We start from the raw sequence: 23,573 nt of genomic DNA on the forward strand, positions 1-23,573 counted from the left end.
AGCTGGACTGATGTTGCTAATAATTAATTCCACAAAAGTTTGTTTTCGCAGCGCTGGGGTCTGGTGCATGTTAGGAAAGCACTGAGCTACATACTCGGCCCTTTTTACTTTATTTACAGAGTGTCTCGCTAAACTACCCAGGCTGACTTTGAGTTTATAATCCTCCTGCTTGCTGCAAGCGCTTTAGAGTGGGATTATAGGCGTGTGCCAGCGGTGCCCGCAAGTGTCTTCAACCAAAACTGTCCCAATATTATGAACCCTATTAAATGACACTTCTCTGTAGAGGAGGGAAATGAGCCTGGCAAGTGCAGGACGTCGCCCTCTTGGCCATGTTGCTTTAGTGCATTGCTTGGGCATTTCCCATTTGGGGAGTCTTTAGCTCCTGCCACCTGTTCGTGTGACCTGCCTGGGCCCCTTCATTGCCTTTAGATATGAACCGACCTGAGAAAGGTCTGCAGTTTATCTAGGCGACTGGACGACACCTACCTCCAGCCACCCACAGTTAACACCCAATCTCCTCCCTGCCAGAAATGACCAAGAACCAGGACAACAACATTTAGTAACTCAGCTTTGGTCATGTGGAGATTACAATCTAATGAGACCAACAGATGGCAAATGACTAAACGCAAGGTACTGGGAGACCCAGAGAACCACCAAGGGATTTGGACTGTTTTCTTCTGATTTGAGACTTGAAGATCAACTATGAATTATGGGCTGAAAGAACAGAAAGATATGCTCCAGGTGGTGGGTAGTGGTTCCTTCAGGCAGTGGGGAGTGGAAGTAAGGTTCAGTCAGCACAAAGCTCTTGTTAACTATTACTTGACTATAGATTTCAATCTCATACAGGTACTACTTGACTCATAATGAGGTTGCATCCCAATGAACCCACCATAAGTTGAAAACATTGTAAGTGGAAAATGCAGTCAATTCCCTTAACCCATCAAATATCATATCTTGGTCCAACCCGTTATAAATGCATTCAGAATGCTTACATTAGCCTACAGTTGGGCAAAATCATCTAATTTATTAAATACTGTAGTGAAAGTGAAAAACAGAATAGTCGTATGAATATTGGAAGTAAAGTTTCTACTGAATACAAATGGCTTATGCATCATGGTAAGGTTGAAAAATCATAAGTTGAAACATTGTAGGGTTGGAGATCATCTATAATGAGAACACAGACATGTTGAAAAAGAGAAACTAGAGGCCCTGCACAACTTGATTCAAACTCATCATCTTCCACCTCTTCCTTGTTCCCACACTACAGACTTGGGTGACGAAAAAAACCTAAAAAGTTAACTAGAACTGGGCATGGTGGTCCATGCCTGTAATCCCAGCGGTTTGGGAGGCTGAGGCAGGAGGATCATGAGTTCAAAGCCAGCATTAGCAATTTAGTGAGGCTCTAAGCAACTTAGCCAGACCCTGTCTCTAAATAAAATACAAAAAAGGCTGGGGATGTGGCTCAGTGTTTAAGTGCCCCTGGGGTCAGTCCCCAGTACCAAAAAGAAAAATAAAAATAAGGGTTAACTAGTTTAATCAGCTAGGTGTGGTAGAGACAGGGGACTAAGACTATCCTACTGCCCACTGAGCCCTCCATGGGATATCCTTGCTTGATTCTCTCAGGCTTAAGTCAATAACGTAGGCAACGCATATATATCCAGTAGAGACATTCTTCCTAACTACTTCCTCCTTTCTCCTCTTCCTTCCTAATGTACCCATCAGCAGAATTTCTGTCCTTAATTGTACAAATTACTTGTCAAATTATTCTGCAGCCAATGTTCACTCCTATACATTACTCTTACATGTTGATATTGAACATTATTATTAAAGTTATATTTTGAACAATGTAGCTGTATATGTATGATAGAAATTTCCAGTTTATTGACACCCCTTGAAATACCTTTGTGTCTAAACATTATTCAAGATTTTTATTTTTAGGACTGGGGATTGAATCCAGGACACTTTACTACTGAGCTATACCTCCAACTCTTTATTTTTAGATAGGATTTTGTTAAATCGCCCAGACTAGCCTCAAACTTGTGATACTCATGCCTGGGCCTCCTGAACTGCCTGGATTATAGACATGTGCCATTATGCTGGGTTCTGCAAATTTTTTTATTGTGAGTTTGTTCAGCTTAATATCTGAACAAAATTACATGTTGAATTTGATTCAATGACTCAAGTTCTTTAATTTTTTAAATTATGGACAATTTCTGACATTTACAAAAGCAGAGATAATTATAAATAATTGTAACAATATATCATTATTATAATAATAGTAAAATAAACCCCAATATAACTATCACCAACTTCAATAATTATCCATATTTGGAGGTTTATTTCATCTAAACCTCCACCACTGCCCCATACTTTAAATTCTTTGAAAATAAATCCCATGTTATATCACTTCATCCACAAATATCTCTCTAAAAGAGAAAGACTTCTTTCCTGTTAATCACTAATGATCAGAGATTAAAAAAAACTTTTCAACAATATTAGCAAATATCCAATCAGTATTCAAATTTTTCGTGAATATATATGGATCTAAACAATGTTTCCACATTGCATTTGTTCATGTATCCCAAGTCATTTTGAAAAAAACAACCTTATGAATACAAAATTTATAATCAATAGAGTGCACTGAGTGTACAATCCCATGAGTTGTGATGAAAGTGTGTATCTGTGTATCTACCAATACAATAAAGATACGAATCTATAATCCCAGCAACTTGAGAGACTGAGGCAGGAGGATTGAGAGCTTGAAATCTGCCTCAGCAACTTAGCAAGGTCCTTTCTCAAAATAAAAAATAATAAAAAGCGTTGGGGATGTGGCTCAGTGGTTAAGAGCCCTGGGTTCAATCCCCAGTACCAAAAAAAGAAATATCTGTCACCCCAAAATTTCCTTGTGCCCCTTCTCAGTTAACTCTCCTTACTTCCACCCATTCACAGGAAACCAGTGATCTGCCTTCTGTTACCAGATTGCTTTTTGTTAGTTCATGCATGTTATTGCATGCTTCAATGTTTATTGCTGTACAGACTCCCATAGCATGATTATAAAGTAAATTGTGTATCTTTTCACCTGTTACAGACATTTGGATTGTTGCCAAACTTTCTCTATCATGCATAAAGTTGCTATGAAAGTTTGTGTACAATCTTTGAATGAACTTATTTTCATTTCCCTTGGGTAAATATCTAAGAGTGGAACTTCTGGGTTGTATAGAAAAATATATGCCTAACTTTCTTTTTTTTTTTTTTTTTTTTTTTTTTTTTTTTTTGCGGTGCTGGGGATTGAACCTAGGGCCTTGCCCTTGTGAGGCAAGTACTCTACCAACCGAGTAATATCCCCAGCCCCCAGATGCCTAACCTTCTAAGGAATAGCCAAACTGCTTTTCAAAAAGGTTGTGCCATTTTACACTCACACCAGTAAAGAATGCTTGTTTCTGTGGCTCCATATCCTCGATAATACTTGGTCTTTTTTTGGTGTGGGAGTGTGTGGTGGGTCCTCTCTGCCATGTCCCACGTGGAGGAGAAAAGGATTAACTGTTGGAGGAGGATGTTGGTGGGTTTTCTACTACCCATAAAACTTATCTACTCAATAAAAACACAAGAGCCAATACTCTCTTCACATGAGAGGGGGTGTGACAGGACTGGCCATACCAGCTCTGGCCTCTTACAACAACATGGAGTGACCCCACTCTCCTTTATTTATAACATACAGGTAAAGGGGGCAAGGACCGGAGAAGCTTCTTCTGTGATGGCCAGGATAGGGTGGAGCTAGGGAAGCCATTCTCTTAGGGGAAAATTCCAGAAGGAGACAGGGAACCACTCCCACTCAGGGCCACATACTTCCCGGCAGTTCCTAGAAGCCAGGCCTCTGCATCCTTTAAGAACCCAGAAACCACTCCGGACGTGGGAACTCACGCAAGAGAGTTTATTAAGCAAACAGGCAGAGTGTCTCCCTGCAGGGTAAGAGAGAAAATGAGAGGAAGAGAGAGAGAGGGAGAGAGAGAGAGAGAGAGAGAGAGAGAGAGAGAGAGAGAGAGAGAGAGAAAGCAAGAGAGAGTGAAAAGCCAGGGGGAGAGAGCATGAAAGCGAGGAGGAGAGAGAGAGAAATGTTGGGGAAGCTCTTCTTAAGCAGTTGAATTCTGCAGGCTAACAGGGGACCAATAATGGAGAAGGATACTTGCAAGCTGACTGATGAACCAATAGCTAGCTAGGATGTTCACAGACTGATCAGCTCTGGTTGTAAGTTGGGAGGCGGGGAAATGACTGCAGCGTGAAGGGCGGGGGAGCAGCTTTATATTATATTATACACCCCATGGCTCAACTTAGTATGATTCTACTAAATAAGGATGGCTTTCCACAGGGGGACCCTCTGGGGATGGAACTTAGAGGCACTTTATCATTAGGCCACATCCCCAGTCCTTTTTATTTTTTATTTGAAGATAGGGTCTCATTAAGTTGCTTAGGGCCTTACTAAATTGATAAGGCTGGCTTTGAACTTGTGATCTTCCTGCCTCAGCCTCCCAAGTCCCTGGGATTATAGGCCAACACCACTGTGCTCAGAAATACTTGGTCTTTTTTTCACTCTAGCTTTACTATGTATTTGAGTAATACCTCATTAAGATTTTAATTTGTGCTGGTGTGGTGGTACACGCCTGTAATCCCAGCAGCTTGGGAGGATGAAGAAAGAGGATCTTGCTAAGCAACTGAGTGAAATTCTCTCTCTAAATAAAATACAAAATGGGTCTAGGGATATGGCACAGTGGTTGAATGCCCTTGAGTTCAATCCCCAGTACCTGCACCCGGAAAAACAGATTTTAATTTGCATTTTCCTGATAACTAAAACGATGATCATTTTCTCATGGTTTTTTTTTACTTTTTTTAATTAAAATATTCTTTATTTTTGCAGACACATTTTGATTCATTGTACGCAAATGGGGTACAACTTTTCCTTTCTATAGTTGTACACAATGTATATTCACGCCATTCATATAATCATACATATATACAGGTAATACTGTCTGTTTCATTCTACTGTTTTTCCATTCCCACCCCCCACCCCTTTTTCCTCTATACCATCCAAAGTTCCTTCATTCTTCTCTTCCCCCCACCACTCTTCATCATTATATATTGTCATACACTTATCAGAGAAAACATTTGGCCTTTGGTTTTGGGGGGTTTGGCCTATTTCACTTAGCATGATATTTTCCAACTTCATCCATTTACCAGCAAAGGCCATAATTTCATTCTTCTTTATGGCTGAGTAATATTCCACAGTAATATGGCTGTGTATATATACCACAGTTTCTTTATCCATTTGTCAATTGAAGGGCATCTAGGTTGGTTCCACAATCTAGCTACTATGAATTGAGCTGCTATGAACATTGATGTGGCTGCATTACTGTAGTATGCTGATTTTAAGTCCTTTGGGTATAAAGCGACGAGTGGGATAGCTGGGTCAAATGGAGGGTCCATTCCAAGCTTTCTGAGGAATGTTCATACTGCTTTCCAGAGTGGCTGCACCAATTTTCAACTCCACCAGCAATGTATGAGTGTGCCTTTATCCCCACATCCATGCCAACACTTATTATTGCTTGTGTTCTTGATAATAGCCATTCTAAATGGAGTTAGAGGAAATCTTAGGGTGGTTTTAATTTGCATTTCTCTAATTACTAGGTATGATGAGCACTTTTCATATATTTGTTGATCACCTGTATATCTTCTTCTGTGAAGTGTCTGCCCATTTCCTGAGCCCACTTATTGATTGGGTTACTTGTATTTTGGGTGTGAAGATTTTTAAGTTCATTATAAACACTGTCTGAAGTGTGTGTGGAAAAGATTTTCTCCTACTCTGTAGGCTCTATTTTCAAATTATTGATTGTTTCCTGTGCTGAGAAAAAAACTTTTTAGTTCGAATCTATCCCATTTATTGATTCTTGCTTTTATTTCTTATGCTGTAGGGGTCTTGTTAAGGAAGTCTGGTCCTAAGCCAACATGATGGAGATTCGGGCCTACTTTTTCTTCTATTTGGTGAAGGGTCTCAGGTCTAATTCCTAGATCCTTGATCCATTTTGAGTTGAGTTTTGTACAGGGTGTGAGATAGGGGTTTAGTTTCATTCTGCTGCATATGGATTTCCAGTTTTCCCAGCACCATTTGTAGAAGAGGCTATCTTTTCTCCACTAGAAGTTTTTGGCACCCTTGTCTAGTATGAGGTTACTGTACTTATGTGGGTATGTCTCTGTGTCTTCTATCATGTACCATAGATCTACCTGTCTATTTTTGTGCCAGTATCATGCTGTTTTTGTTACTGTTGCCCTATAGTAGAGTTTAACTTCTGGTATAGTGATACCTCCTGCATCACTCTTCCTGCCCAGGATTGCTTTGGTTACTCTGGGTCTTTTGTTCTTCCAGATGAATTTCATGATTGCTTTTTCTGTTTCTATGACAAATGGCATAGGGATTTTAATTGGAATTGTGTTAAATCTGTATAGCGCCTTTGGAAGTATGACCATTTTGATAATATTAATTCTGCCTATCCAAGAACATGGGAGATCTTTCCATCTTCTAAGGTCTTCCTCAATTTCTTTCTTCTGTGTTTTGTAGTTTTCATTGTAGAGTTCTTTTACCTCTTTGGTTAGATCGATTTCCAAGTAATTTTATTTTTTTGAGGCTATTGCAAATGGAGTTGTTTTCCTCATTTCCCTTTCAGATGTTTCATCGCTTATGTATAAAAATGCTTTAGATTTATGCGTGTTGATTTTATAACCTGCTATTTTGCTGAATTCATTGATGAGGTCTAGAAGTTTTCTGGAGGAGTTTTTTGGATCCTCTAAATAGAGAATCATATCATCAGCAAATAGTGACAGCTTGAGTTCCCCCTCTCCTATTCGTATCCCTTTAATTTCTTTAGTCTGTCTAATTGTTCTGGCTACTATTTCAAGGACGATGTTGAATAGAAGTGGTGAAAGAGGGCATCCCTGTCTTGTTCCTGTTTTTAAAGGGAATGCTTTCAGTTTCTCCCCATTAAGAATGATGTTGGCTATGGGCTTAGCATAAATAGCCTTTACAATGTTGAGGTATGTTCCTACTTCCCTATTTTTTTCTAATGTTTTGAGCATGAAGGGGTGTTGTATTTTGTTGAACGTTTTTCTGCATCAATAACCATATGATTCTTTTTTTAATTTATTTTTATTGTAAACAAATGGATACATGTTGTTTATGTTTGTACATGAAGTAAAGGCATACCATTTGTGTAATCATACATTTACATAGGGTAATGGTGTTTGATTCATTCTGTTATTTTTTCCTCCCCCGCACCCCTCCCACCCCTCTTTTCCCTCTATACAGTCCCTCCTTTCTCCATTCTTGCCCCCCTTCCACCCCCCATCATGTGTCATTCGTCCTTTGGTTTTTTGAGATTGGCTTATCTCACTTAGCATGATAGTCTCCATTTTCATCCACTTGCCTGCAAATGCATAATTTTATTATTCTTTATAGCTCAGTAATATTCCATTGTGTGTGTGTGTGTGTGTGTATATATATATATATATTATATATATATATATATATATATACCACAGTTTCTTTATCCATTCATCAATCAAAGGACATCTAGGTTGGTTCCACAATCTGGCTATTGTGAATTGAGCAGCTATGAACATTGATGTGGCTGTATCTCTGTAGTATGCTGATTTTAAGTCCTTAGGGTACAGGCAAAGGAGTGGGATAGCTGGGTCAAATGGTGGGTCCATTCCAAGCTTTCTGAGGAATCTCCACACTGCTTTCCAGAGTGCTGCACTATTTGCAGCCCACCAGCAATGTATGAGTGTACCTTTTTCCCCACATCCTCGCCAACACCTATTGTTGCTTGTATTCTTGATAATCACCATTCTAATTGGGGTGAGATGGAATCTCAGGGTAGTTTTGATTTGCATTTCTATTATTACTAGAGATGTTGAACATTTCTTCATATATCTGTTGATTGCTTGTAGATCTTCTTCTGTGAAGTGTCTGTTCATTTCCTTAGCCCATTTGTTGATTGGGTTATTTGTATTCTTGATGTAGAGTTTTTTGAGTTCTTTGTATATTCTGGAAATTAGTGCTTTATCTGAAGTATGAATGGCAAAGATTTTCTCCCACTCTGTAGGTTCTCTTTTTACATTGCTGATAGTTTCCTTTGCTGAGAGAAAGCTTTTTAGTTTGAATCTATCCCAGTTGTTGATTCTTGCTTTTATTTCTTGTGCTATGGGAGTCCTGTTAAGGAAGTCTGATCCTAAGCCGACATGTTGAAGATTTGGACCTACTTTTTCTTCTATGAGATGCAGGGTCTCTGGTCTGATTCCGAGGTCCATGATCCATTGTGAGTTGAGTTTTGTGCAGGGTGAGAGAGAAGGGTTTAGTTTCATTCTGCTGCATATGGATTTCCAGTTTTCCCAGCACCATTTGTTGAAGAGGCTATCTTTTCTCCATTGCGTATTTTTGGCCCCTTTGTCTAGTATGAGAAAATTGTATTTATTTGGGTTTGTGTCCGTGTCCTCTATTCTGTACCATTGGTCTACCTGTCTATTTTTGGTGCCAATACCATGCCATTTTTGTTACTATTGCTTTGTAGTATAGTTGAAGTTCTGGTATTGCGATACCTCCTGTTTCATTCTTCCTGCTAAGGATTGCTTTAGCTATTCTGGGTTTCTTATTCTTCCAGATGAATTCCATGATTGCTTGCTCTCTTTCTGTAAGGTACATCATTGGGATTTTAATTGGAATTGCATTGAATCTGTATATCACTTTTGGTAGTATGGCCATTTTGACAATATTAGTTCTGCCTATCCAAGAACATGGGAGATCTTTCCATCTTCTAATTTCTTTCTTCAATGTTTTGTAGTTTTCATTGTAGAGTTCTTTTACCTCTTTGGTTAGATTGATTCCCAAGTATTTTATTTTATTTTTTTTTGAGGCTATTGCAAATGGAGTTGTTTTCCTCATTTCCCTTTCAGCTGTTTCATCGCTTGTGTATAAAAATGCTTTAGATTTATGCGTGTTGATTTTATAGCCTGCTATTTTGCTGAATTCATTGATGAGGTCTAGAAGTTTTCTGGAGGAGTTTTTTGGATCCTCTAAATAGAGAATCATGCCATCAGCAAATAGTGACAGCTTAAGTTCCTCTTTTCCTATTCATATCCCTTTAATTTCTTTGGTTTGTCTAATTGCTCTGGCTAGAGTTTTGAGGACAATTGTTGAGTAGAAGTGGTGAAAGAGGACATCCCTGTCTTGTTCCCGTTTTTAAACGGAATACTTTCAGTTTTTCTCCATTAAGAATGATGTTGGCCATGGGCTTAGCATAAATAGCCTTTACAATGTTGAGGTATGTTCCTACTATCCCTATTTTTTCTAGTGTTTTGAGCATGAAGGGGTGTTATGTTTTGTCAGATGCTTTTTCTGCATCAATTGAAATAACCATATGATTCTTATCCTTAAGTCTATTGACATGATGGGTTATGTTTATTGATTTACTGGTGTTAAACCATCCTTGTATTCCAGGGTTGAACCCCACTTGATACTGGTGCACAATTTTCTTAATATGTTTTTGGATATGGTTTGCCAGTATTTTGTTAAGGATCTTTGCATCTATATTCATCAAGGATATTGGTCTAAAATTTTCTTTCCTTGATATGTCTTTGCCTGGTTTGCATATGAGGGTGATATTAGCTTCATAGAATGAGTTTGGTAGTGTTCCCTCCTTTTCTATTTCCTGGAATACTTTGAGAAGTATTGGAATGAGTTCTTCTTTGAAGGTCTTGTAGAACTTGGCTGAGAATCCGTCTGGTCCTGGGCTTTTCTTGGATGGTAGCTTTTGATGCCTTCTTCTACTTCATTGATTGATATTGATCTGTTTAAATTGTATATGTCCCCCTGGTTCAGTTTGGGAGGAGCACATGTCTCTAGAAATTTGTTGATGTCTTCAGTATTTTCTGTTTTTTTTGGAATATAGATTTTCAAAGTAGCTTCTCATTATGTTATGTATTTCAGTGTTGTCTGTTGTGATTTTTCCTTTTTCATCACAAATTATAGTTTGAGTTTTCTCTTTCCTTGTCTTTGTTCATGTGGCTAAGGGTTTATCTATTTTGTTTACTTTTTCAAAGAACAAACTTTTTGTTTTGTCAATTTTTTGAATTGTTTCTTTTGTTTCAATTTCATTGATTTCAGCTCTGATTTTAATTATTTCCTGTCTTCTACTACTTTTGTTGTTATTCTGTTCTCTTTTTCTATGGCTTTGAGCTGTCATATTAGGTCATTTAATTTTTGACTTTTTATTCTTTTCTTGAATGCACTCCATACAATGAATTTTCCTCTTAGTACCGCTTTCATAGTGTTCCAGAGATTTTAATATGTTGTATCGTTGTTCTCCTTGACCTCTAAGAATTTTTTTTATCTCCTCCCTGATGTTTTCTGTTATCCATGTTTCATTCAATAGCATATTATTTAGTCTCCAGGTGTTGGAGTAATTTGTTTTTTTATTTTTTCATTGATTTCCACTCTCATTCCATTATGATCTGATAGAACACAAGGCAGTATCTCTATTTTTTTTTTTTTTTTGCATTTCCTAAGGGCTGCTTTGTGGCATAACATATGGTCTAATTTTGAGAAGGTTCCATGTGCTGCTGAGAAGAAAGTGAATTCGCTCATAGATGGATGGAATATTCTATATATGACTGTTAAGTCTAGGTTATTGATTGTGTTATTGAGTTCTGTGGTATCTTTGTTTAGTTTTTGTTTGGAAGATCTATTCAGTGGTGACAGTGGTGTGTTAAAATCACCCAGAATTACTGTGTTGTGGTCTGTTTGATTCCTGGAAATGAGAAGGATTTGTTTGATGTACATGGATGCACCATTGTTTGGATCATAAATATTTATGATTGTTATGTCTTCCTGATTTATGGTTTCCTTAAGCAGTTTGAAATGTCCTTCTTTATCCCTTCTGACTAACTTTGGTTTGAATTCCACATTATCTAAAATAAGGATGGAAACCCCTGCTTTTTACTGAGTCCATTTGCATGTTAGATTTTTTTCCCATCCTTTCCCCTTTAGTCTGTGTGTATCTTTTTCTATGTGATAAGTCTCATGAAGGCAGCATATTGTTGGGTCTTTCTTTTTAATCCAATCTGCCAGTGTGTCTTTTGATTGATGAGTTTAGGCTATTAACATTCAGGGTTATTATTGAGGTATGATTTGTATTCCCAGTCATTTGGTCTTATTTTTTATTTTTAACTTGACTTGGTTTCTCCTTTGATTAGTTTTTCCGTTAAGGTAGTTCCTCCCTTTGCTGAACTACATTGTTGTTTTTCATTTCCTTCTCATGGAATATTTTAATGAGACTGTTCTGTAGCATAGGCTTTCTAGTTGTAAATTCTTTTAACTTCTGTTTACCATGGAAGGATTTTATTTCATCTTCAAATCTGAAGGTAAGTTTGGCTGGGTATAGGATTCTTGGTTGGCAGCCATGTTCTTTCAGAGCTTGAAATATGTTATTCAAGGCCCTTCTAGCTTTAGGATCTGGGCTGAGAAATCCGCTGATATCCCTATTTTTCCCCCTATAAGTAATCTGATGCTTTTCTCTCACAGCCTTCAAAATCCTATCTTTATTTTGTATGTTAGGCATTTTCATTATAATGTGCCTTGGCACATCTGTTGTGATTTTGTGCATTTGGTGTTCTGTAAGCCTCTTGTATTTGATTTTTCATTTCATTCTTCAGGTTTTGGAAATTTTCTGCTATTATTTCATTGAATAAGTTGTTCATTCCTTTGGTTTGCCTCTCTGTGCCTTCCTCAATTCTGATAATTCTTAAATTTGGTCTTTTCATGATGTCCCATAGTTCTTGGAGATTCTGTTCATAATTTCTTACCATCTTCTCTGTTTGGTCTACTTTATTTTCAAGATTAAATATTTTGTCTTCATTGTCTGAGGTTTTGTCTTCCAAGTGATCTAGTCTGTTGGTGATGTTTTCCATTGGGCTTCCTATTTGATTTATTTTTTCCTTCCTTTCAAGGATTTTTTGGGGTTTTTTGTTTGTTTTTGTTTGTTTGTTTTGAATTTCTATCTCTTTGTTCCTGCAGTTGCTCTTTCAACTATTTATTGGAGTGTTCATTCATTACCTGTGTTTGCTCTCTTATCTCATCCTTTGCTTCATGAATCATTTTAATGATATATATTCTGAACTCCTTTTCTGATATTTCTTCTACCATGCCATCATTGGATTCTATTAGTGTAGAATCTTGGGTTTTTTTTTTTTTTTAAATCCTTTCTTCCCTTGTTTTTTCACGTTGTTCATGTATCTTCCCCTTTAGCAGTGCAGATCTGGGGTATTGCAGTTTCCACCCTATAGGCTTATATTGACCTTATAAGTTTCCAAAACCTCTTCTTTAAGCGGCAGATCAATATTAGCAGCACACAGTACAGACAATATGCAGCCCTAAACCAAGTGACCCCTGACAAGGAGCTTCCAGTTTCCAGCAGGCATCTAAGGATGGGTCTTGCCCCACCTAAAGGTGGGAGCTTCTGCTTCCAGGACAATCCAAGATGGGCACACTGGCTTCCCAATGTGTTGGCAATGGGGAGCTGCAGCTCGTGGCATGAGCATTGTCTGCCAGGGGCCCTGAAGCTGGGGCGTGGTCAGTCTGGTTGAGGGGTCCTGGAGGCGGGGCACAACCTGTCAGTCTTGGGGTCCTAGAGGCAGGGTGTGGTCAGTCAGGCTGAGGGGTTCTGGAGATGGGGCTCTGTAAGTTCGCCTGGGTTCCTGCAGGTCCTGGCTGTTGTCTCAAAATGGCAGCAGCTATGTGTAACCAAACCTGCAGGTACTATGGCAGTGGGCTTCCAGCCAACAGCAGGCAGCTGGCGATCTGCTGGTGGTCTACAATAGGTCTGTAGGTTACCAGTGGACAATCAGCAGGTGGACCTCAGGCAGTAGGTGATGAGCAGGTGATAGGCAGGTGATGGGCAGGCAAGAGGCAGACAAATGGTGGATGATAGGCACCAGTCAGTGAGCAATCTGCACTCAAAAAGTAGTCAATATGCTGGCAGACTGCAAGTGATCCCAGTGGACAAGTCGGGTAAACAGCAGGGGATTGATAAGCAGCAAAGACTGCCTCACAGAGAAACAGACATCCTCTGCTTGAAACCTGAGTTACAGAGCAACAAGGAACATAGTCTCCCTCTAGTTTGCCATCTTGGATCCAGCCCTTTTTATTTTTTGAGACAGGGTCTTACTGAATTGCTAAGGCTGGTCTCAAATTTGTGATCCTCCTGCCTCAGCTCCCAAGTCACTGGGTTTTCAGGCATGCACCATGGTGCCCAGTTCCTCTCTGATTTAATCCTTGCCACTGCCCGGTGTGACAGGTGTCATATTAGTGTGTTAACAGTTGAGAGGTGAACAAAGTGAGCCTGGCCAAAATAACATGGTCAATTAATGGTGGCATCAGAGATTGTACTCAGATATCCCTGAAGTACTTGAAGTGTACTTTGTGGTCTGTGTAATGCAACTCGACTCCAAAACCTAATTTGGAGGTGGGTTTTCCCCCTGGTGATACTGGGGATTGAATCCAGGGGTGTTCTATCACTGAACTACACTGGGCCCCCAGTCCTTTTATTTTTAGACAGGATCTATTAAGTTGCTGAGGCTGGACTCAAACTTGCGATCTTCCTGTCACAGCCTCTAGAGTCTGAGATTACATGTGCACCACTAAGCCTGGCTATCCAAACCTAACTTGTTTAATTAGTGAAAATACCCTCTCAGAAGCCTGAGGATCTTTAATATAAAAAGAACAACAAACAAACAAAAACTGTTGCTGACATCTCAATGGTCTGCTTTACTCAGCAATCAAGATGCTGAAGTTCTGCCGCGTCTATTTCCTGCCACTCCAACATTTGACACAGCTCTGTTAGAGTAGAGAATTCGACACTTGACACGGTATGTTGGAATAGAGGACTCAACACTTGACACAGTTCTGTTGATCGTCCTCCCTCTTGGGGGCCATAGGCATGGCATATCTCCAGGTGTAGTTGCTTTTTAATATTAATAATCAATATTTCATTAGAAACTTATTGGAAAAACATTGGGAAGGTTTTACTGTATTGGGACACAAAATAGTGCACAATAAAAATTTAGCAGTAATACATAGATAAATATATGAAAATAAACAATTGTAGCTGTGCTCGAGTTAAAAAGGGCTTGTGATTGCTTTAGTATAATAATAGATGGATAAAGAGGCATTCCTCTGAGCTTGGATGCGGTGTTTAGACTTTGTTGCTTTCCTAGTTTTAATAGTTGGTTCTAGAGATACTTTACATAATAAAACATTTAGATTAGTCATAAATATAATTTGTGCTTTTCCTATGTTTAGTCTAATTCTTTGAGAATCAGAATAAGATTGTAGTCCACCATTATTTGAAATTAGAATAGACTAAATATTAATTATAAGTTGATTTCTTTGCCCTTTAATAATAGTAAAAACTTTTCACTGTTAAACACTGGAGTTCATGGTGCAGGGTGGTTTCTCAGAAAATCTAGTGATGTGTTTGTTCTGAAGATTGAAGGCAGGCAGATCATGGTGCCCTCAGTTTAGCTGGGAGGCAAATTTGTTTCAGTTTAGCTGGGAGACAAGGTTGTTTTAATCTAGCTGGGAAATAAGGTTGTTTTGGTCTGGACTGTCATACAGAGAGAATGTGTACTTTGAGAAGAAGCAAACATTGTACTTTTGAAGGTTTTTCTTATTCTAAACTAACCATAAAATGATATAATCATTACTAAAGAAAAATATCTATAAAAAGGCTGGCAGAAAAATAAAGATACAAATTCAGCCTCAGAACACTTGGTGTCTCTGTGTGCTGTTTCTCCACCACACCGATGCCTCCCATCCACCGAGGACCCCCGACCCCTGCTAGGGCTGGACCCCAACAAATTTTCCTGACATTCTTTGCAGAATTATGAAAAACAATTTTTAAATTTATTTGGAAGAAGAGACCCAGAAAAGCCAAAGCAATACTAAGCAAGCAAAACCCCTCCCCCGGTTCCCTACGATGGGCAGACTCACAGCTTTTGGGATAGGAGTCCCCTGTGTTTCTCCTTATCTGATGGGTGAGTTCCGATCTTTATGGTGGAGATTCTCTCTCAGGGTTGAGGCTCCTCTTCCTCCTCTTCACTTTTCAGGTCCTCAACTCTCTCAGCTTTTGCTGGGCTGATGGTCAGATGGCAACCCGCATCACTGCAACTTCTCATCTCCAGCCAACTAATCTGTGACCTCAGGACACTTTGGACACTGACTTGGCTGTTTCTCAGTCTCCACCATGGGATCTAGGTCTTCCATTCTGGCAGATTCACCCTTGGGACCTTTACTAGAAAATCTTAAATCCCTTCACCTGATCCCTGACCTAGAGCCATCAAAACTTATTTGCTTGGGTATGCCTTTTTCACTGTCCCTCTTCATCCTGACATAGGATCTCTGCGCCTTCACCTGGACTGACCCTCTCACTCAAATTTCTTCTCAGCTGACCTGGACAGTTCTCCCACAGGGATTCTGCTCATCTGCCTAATAAAATCTCTTGTGTGAGTTCCTGCATCCGGAGTGATTTTTCTGGGTGCTTCTCATTGGTGGAGCCCCCTTTAGAGGAGGTGGCCAGTGTGGAGGGACCCAGCCCAGGCCCAATATTCCCTTCCCTAAAGGAGTCTCTTAGAATTTCAACCAGTCCTCCAGGATTTAAGGCAGAAAGGCTTCCTGCACCCCACCAACTCACCTTATAACATTCCCATCTGGCTGTTAAAAAGCCAAAGGATCTTACTGTTTGGTGCAAGATCTCTGTATCATCAACTTGGCAGTTGTCCCCATCTTAATGAAAGTAACTTTCCTTTGGGGTGCCCACTGAAGTGCTCTAACCTCATACTCTACTTTCATATGGTTCACTGATGGGAGCTCTTTTCTCCATGAAGGGATCCAATGGGCTGGATATGCCAATAGGGACAAGGACTGAGCTTTCAGCGACAAATTTGGTGACCCAGATGGGACCCAAGAGCAGTCCTCACCCTAGCTTTCTTGGGAAGGCCTGGCTCTTCAAGGAACCCCACTTCCATGATGAGTATGTAAGGTGCTGGCAAACTTGTTGTGAGCCAACCCAGGAGTTAGGAGATGAGTGAGTTTGCCTCAGGTTGAACCAGAGGAGCTGCTTCTGTGAGTAAAAAGAGGAACTGAGGGACCATCCCAGCAACTGCATAAGCTCCTTTTGTCCAGGGAACTCTCACCTTCTCTCCCTGAACACTACAGGTAGCTCCATCAAGTCCACTCTGACAAAAAGGAAACTGAACTCAGGAAGGTTGCAACAACTTTGGCCATTCCATAATCTCCCCCGATGTGCACACCAGGACCCTTGATTCTACATATCTGGTTCCCCTTTGTGAGAACATCTGGTTCCTCTTCATGGGGACATCTGTGGTGCTGCTGGTGTAGAAGTCATGGTTAAGTGGGAGTTGGGAATTTGGGATTTTCCCCTATCTGGTCTTCCTGTTTTAAAGGTTCCTGTCTGTCATCAATGGTTTTGGAATTCCCTGTGATTGTCTGGTTTGTTTGGCCAGTACTGCATTGATTCTATGGGTAGTCTCTTGGAAAAGATCTTGGCTGATCAATTTCAAGATTCCCATCTGTCAGCCATGATTTTGGGGCTCCTCTCTGGTTGTCTATGTTTCTTTTTTGTACACTCTTGCAATTGGAGTTGATCTGTCAGAGGTAAAGTGAGTTGAAGAAAGGGCCACCAATTGGTATGCCTAAGATAATTTTTTTTACTGTAATTATCTGGCTTTTAAGTAACTTTCTAGATTATTGTACAATCTTGCAGTTGGAGTTGGTCTGTCAAAGGTAAAGTAAGTGGAAGAAATTTTGTACATGCAGGTCTGTCTGTTTTTAAGGTTCCCATCTGTCAGCCTGGGCTGGGTTTCAGTGATCCTCTCTTGTCTTTTTTTTTTTTTTTTTTTTTTTTTTTTGTCTGTTACTGACCCTTTAAGACGTGGCCATGCTGCATTGATCTTACTGGTAGTCTCTTGAGCAGAGGATCTTGACTGCATGGGCCACCTATAGGTATAAACCTGTCTTAGAGGAAGAGGGTATGCTGTAACACAATCTAGCCTTTAAAGGGTTTTTCTGGATTATTATACAATTTTGACATTGAAGTTGGTATGTCAGGGGAAAAGTATATGAAAGAGATTCTGTATGTACAGGCATTTATGCAGTTGCATGATAAGGAGCCTGAACCATCAGGAACTAAGTCGAAAGTGCCAAAGACACTGCCTCTGGTGTGCAAAGATAACAGGACACCAGAAGAAAGGGTTAAAATTTTTTTTCAATCTTTTAAACCCAGTGCTGCACTCCCACCACTGTCTCAGCTTGGTTCCAGGCAGCAATAAATCATCTCACTGTTGTCAAAGACACTAGTCCTAAACTGGAAAAAAAAAAAAATCCCAGAAAAGCTATCTGGGCTGTAGAAAAATGGCCAAAGAGAACCTGGCCACTGCCCTGACTTCCAACCCCTTTTGTCCCTGGTGGCAGGGGGGAGGTGGAGGCTGCTGGCCACAAAGAATGTGGTAATAGTTTCCAGCACTGTCAGTTATGACCTGGCAAGAGGAAAAGTCTCCCCTTTTAAGAACTGACAGAAGAACCTATTTGGCTATGTGATATTCATCACTGGGGCAAAGCTATTCTTGCTATAATAGCATTCCATCCAATGCCTGGGGAGTGGCAGAATAAATAATTGCACCCAGAAAAGAAAAAGAAATTACGGCCAAGCTGTGTTTTGCAGGCAGCCTCTGCAAAGGGATTTCAAGGGCCCCCTATAGCAATATGCTTAGTATTATATATGTTGGCAATATGCTTAGTATTATATTCTATAGCAATATGCTTAGAAAAAGGCCCAAAAGGAGCCTCTGGGTAAAATTAACAGTGGCGAACTCACTGAAAGTTGATGGCATTGTGACAATGATAATGGAGATGGATCAGGCTCAAAAATATCCTGTGAATGTGGTGTGGGAGAAAAAGCATTACGGCACAGTATTTTGTATGTGCTGAATTGTCTAACCCTCTCCTGGAACAAAACTTGTTGAGTAAATTAAATGCATAGATAACATTCATAAGGTCTGTTTCAGAATATGAATTTAAGAAAGGGTCCAAAACTAGAAAAGATAAAAGAAAGTTATAGGTATGGAAATATATTTTAGTATGGAAAATTAGAAGGTAAAAGAAATGTTTCTGGATGAGAAAGTATTTTGTCTGGTAAAGTAATGTTCTTGGGCTGAAGTCCAAGATGAAAAAAGATGAAACAAAGGATGTAAAGAAGTTTTGAATGTTTAAGCATGTTGCAGAATTTTTGTGGAAGTTAAATCTCAAAAGTTTGTGTTTGTGATTTAATTGGCTATAATTAGCACAAAGTCTTTTAAACTTTATTATACTGATATGAAGCAAAGTCTGAAATATTGAGCCGCTCTTATCTATTGAGATAATTTTCTTGTATTTGTTCAGTTTTATTACTTGGGGGAAACTAAAGTCTTAAAGGAATTAGGGTTTGTACCTGTTTTAAAGTCATATGATTACTTTGTAACTGAGTAAACAAACAACTGTTATTTAGGTTATAATGTTATAGTTGGCACTCTAAATATATGTGACTAGGTATATGTATGCATCTAAGAACTGTCTGAGCCTTGTCAAAGTGTTATGTAAACGTTTGTAAAATGAAAGTTTATGTAAGTTTAAAGGTAAGATAACCAATAAGTGTTCTCTTTTTACATTGTATCTGACATAGAAGGGCCACACTGTCATTTGAAGACCTATCTTACATCTGTTTGCTTTGATTAAATCAATTTCATCAGTAACATTGTTTCCTAAATGTATGAGATTTAAGGCTCTCCTTTGATTTTTGTTAACCCATGAAGACCTGTGATTATTGTTACTGTACACTCTGAATTGTAAGTTGTACTTTAAAAGTCAAACTTAGTTAAACATAAAGCTTAGGAGAGCGCTTTGTCAAGTTGGTGTTCTCCAAACTAAAATTAGGTGTAACACATTAGATTTGTATGGAAATAACAAATTTGGTTGACATTTATTCATGTATTTGATGTTTTATAACTGAATAAAGTAACCTGTTGTCAATAAGTTATATATACAATTTTGTGTTACTTTTCACATTGGAATTGGGATTTAAATGTATTTTTGGAAGTTATTAAAGCCTGATCTGTTTAAAGGTGACATTGTAAAATATGGAGGCATATTCTGCCACTTTTTCCACAAAAAGAAAGTTAAAAGCTCTCTTAGCCTTCTTTGATTCATATTTCAGATGTAATGTTGTATTGTTATTTGTGAAGAGCCCCACCTTACCTAAGATAAGGCCCTGCCTCCTATGTTACTCCATGTTAGAATGGTTCCAAAATAGGCTACATTTAAGCTATTTAAAGGTGTGTTCAAAAGATTGATTTTTGTTGTAACAATTACTGTGACCTCAAACAGAGGATATAATATATAACTAAGTAAAGTTCAAAATTATAAAAGTCACTTTTTATTGGTTCATACCTATTACACTGAGCAAAAACTGTGTTTTTACTCTGTTAATTTCATTTTGTATATTCAATGTAAACTTTATAACTGTTGCCTGTTAGTGTTTTGCAGAGGTACTGCTTCTAAAACAACAACAATAACATCAAAACAACCTGAGTTAATCTGAGATAATAAGCCATCACCTACAGGACAGATAGTACATACTGCTGACTTCCAGGACTAATCTAACCCCAATTAAACGAAAGGGGCATCTGTAAATTATAGATATTGAAGTTGTAACCTGTTATTCCCTCTTTAAGATTGGAGAAACTGGCTTGCTGGGTGTTTAAAACTGAAAACTTGGAGACAAAAGTCAAGCATTGAAAAGGCCAAGGAAAAAGCAGTCAATATTTTGGCCCTTGCCCTTTAATTTCAGCCAAGATGCAGAGAATGATGGGACCTCTCTCTGGCTCTTGCAACTCTGGTGAGTCACCTGATCTACTGATCAGGGAGATGGAGAGGACCCTAGAGAATAGGAAGCCAACCGGTGCACATTCTGAAAAAAGTAGGGTCATGGAGACAGAAATGTACCTGATACTTCCAAGAGAAGCCAGATATGGTCAGTCACACCCTGACCCATCCTGGCAAGTGACTCCACTGGTAGAGAAAAGCTAAAGGAGCCAGGTGGCTTCACACATGTCCCCAAAAGTGATCTCTGAGAAATCTCAGCTGACCTTTAGATAGGAACAAGGTCAGTTTTGACCAACCTGTTCTTAAACACCTGGCAGGAGGGTGTAGCTTAAGCACAGTCTTACGTATACATTTAAAAGGAAAAACAATGGTTTTTAAAATGTCACTTAAGATGTACATTTGTGTCAGCCCTACCAAAGGTAAGTAAACCTGGAGGCTATAAAGGAAGGGTTCTTGTGTGACAGTCCCTAATAATAATGATCACAAGAGTTGCAAATTTGTCCTGAGTTAATTCAAATCTTTTTTCATAGACCTACAAATCTTAACCTCCTACATTGATGAGCTTGATCTGTTTTCCACTAAGATCATGAGTTACTATCCTCATGGTTTTCAGAGACTGGCTGAAATCCTAATTGTTTTTGTGCTAATTATTTACAAAAAAAAGTAATGCTTTGCTGTCTTTATTGTTGTCTTAGCAAGATCCCTGCCATATGTATGCCTTCTCCAGTCACCTGCCATCTGCCACTGTGGATCTCTGGACTGCTCTGATGCTAAATGCCTTTAGTTGTCCACATACCACCTGATAGAGAACAAGGACTTTGAGTTACTTCCCCCAACTTCACTCTTTCAGTAGGAAGTAGCATGGAGATGTCTTCTTTTCATAGAAATGGAAGCTAGGAATTGACAGTGGGGAATTATGACAGAGATTCACTTGATGCTTTGACTATATCCTTTGTTGCTTTTTCTTTTTCCCAACCTTTTCCCTGACCTTCTCCCTGATCTTCTTTTCCCTAACCTTCTCCTCCATGATCTTCTTTTCCCTGATGTTCTCCTCCCTAATCTCATTTTCCCTGAATCACTTCTTGAAAAGCTCCCTGTTTCAGCTAATGGGCAGAATCACAGCCTTCAGGGCAAAGTCCCCTGTGTTTCTCCTTTACTAGCAAAAGCAATAAACTATATTTTTTTCTCAAAACCATGTTATTGGATTGGCACTGGGTACAAGGACAGAACTTTTGGCAACAAAAGTTCTTTTGATGGAGCACTCATCTCCAAAGTTTATAAAGAACTTAAAAAACTTTACACCCAAAATATAAAGAACCCAATCAATAAATGGGCTAAGGAAATGGGCAGACACTTCACAGAAGAAGATATATAGGTGATCAACAAATATATGAAAAAGTGCTCATCATACCTCGTAATTAGAGAAATGCAAATTAAAACTACCCTAAGGTTTCCTCTAACTCCAATTAGAATGGCTATTATCAAGAACACAAGGGCTGGGGAGATAGCTCAGTTGGTAGAGTGTTTGCCTCACAAGCACAAGGCCCTGGGTTCAATCCCCAGTACCGCAAAAAAAAAAAGAACACAAGCAATAATAAGTGTTTTGTGTGGATGTGGGGGAAAAGGCACACTCATGCATTGCTGGTGGAGTTGCAAATTGGTGCAGCCACTCTGGAAAGCAGTATGGAGATTCCTCAGAAAGTTTGGAATGGACCCACCATTTGACCCAGCTATCCCACTCCTTGGCCTATACCGAAAGGACTTAAAATCAGCACACTATAGTGATGCAGCCACATCAATGTTCATAGTAGCTCAATTCACAATAGCTAGATTGTGGAACCAACCTAGACACCCTTCAATTGATGAATAGATAAAGCAACTGTGGTATATATACACAATGGAATATTACTCAGCCATAAAGAAGAATAAAATTATGGCATTTGCTGGTAAATAGATGAAGTTGGAAAATATCAATGTAAGTGAAATAGACCGAGCCCCAAAAACCCAAGACTGAATGTCTTCTCTGATAAGTGCATGACAATATATAATGAGGGGGGGTAGTGGGGGAAGAGAAGAATGAAGGAACTCTGGATAGTGTAGAGGAAAATGGGGTGGAAGGGGGTAGAGGACAGAAAGATAGTAGGATGAAACAGTATTATCCTATGTATATGTATGATTACATAAATGGTGTCAATCTGCATTGTATACAACCATAGAAATGAAAAGTTGCACCACACTTGTGTACAATGAATCAAAATGCAGTCTGTAAAAATAAAAAAGATTTTAACTTAAAAAAAAAAGTTCTTTTGCGTAGAGTGTTATGGAAATCACCCTCAGCAAGAGAACAAGCACCTCCCTGAGGGTTGGAGAACTCAGGTTTTTTCATACCTGGCCACCCAGATGTCCCAGGGCTCTGAAGTTCTGAGCCCCGAGCTGAGGTTACAGATGGCCCTTTATAGGCAATTTGACATCATTCCTTAACCATTACAACATTAGTGGGTTAGACTTCTTGACCTATGTGATCAAGGGCCATGCACAGAAATTTTATGCAGAGTAGCTCACAGGTCAGAACAAAGACAGTAAAGTGCTTGTGAGTGTTATAAAGTGGCACAGGCAGTAGTTACTCAAAACAACATGAGTTTATCTCCCTAAACAGCAGTTAATTGGCATAGTAACCTACAATTTATACTAGCAATAAGTGATGTGGCTACATTCCTAGAGTTCAGAAAGTATAAGAAACAACTGTTCTCACAGCATATGTAGACTCTCTGGTCTTGAAAGACTGTTAGGGGAAGGTTTACATTTCAAGAGGGATTCTTCAGCCTCCTAGAGCTAGTTATTTACAATCCAATAGATAAGGACCCATATCTAATTATGTTCCCTGAAGAAAGGCTGGGGTGGGGGGTGGGGGCTTAACCTCAGGCATTGGTTCTTCATCATAATGTTCTTATAATTTCATTTTATAATCAGGTCTGGTATACCCCTAACAAAAGAAAAACAAAAACAGTTTGCAAATTGGGCAGGTACTAGAAGAGGTTCTGAGTACTCCACTTAACATGTGATGAGACAACATTTATAGAAAAATGGAAGTCAGGCATAGACTATGGCTTAGTAAATCAACCAATTGGTTATAGCTAGGTTTATTGGCTACAAGGCCTCCTACAAGCAACCAAAGTTCAGTTGCTGGGATTAAACTATTAGCTTGGTCCATTATGTTTAGTGCATGTGCTCAGTTCAAATCTATGACTTCCCACAAGTTTGTTTTTTCTTGTGGTACTGCCAATTGAACCCAGGGATGCTCTACCACTGTGCTACATCCGTACATCCCCAGTCCTTTTTATTTTTTTTAAATTTGAGAGAGGGTCTTACTAACTTGCCCAGACTGGTCTTGAACTTGCACTCTTCCTGCCTCAGTCTTCCAGAGTTGCTGGGATTACACACTTGTGCCACCACACCCGGTCCCACAAGTTTTATTTAATATGGCAGTGGAAGTGTAGCAAACACAGCTCTCTTTGCATCCAACGGTCTTCTGGATAAAGTT

The sequence above is a fragment of the Sciurus vulgaris genome (genome assembly GCF_902686455.1).
Source record: "Sciurus vulgaris genome assembly, chromosome: 6".
NCBI classification, from domain to species: Eukaryota; Metazoa; Chordata; class Mammalia; order Rodentia; family Sciuridae; genus Sciurus; species Sciurus vulgaris.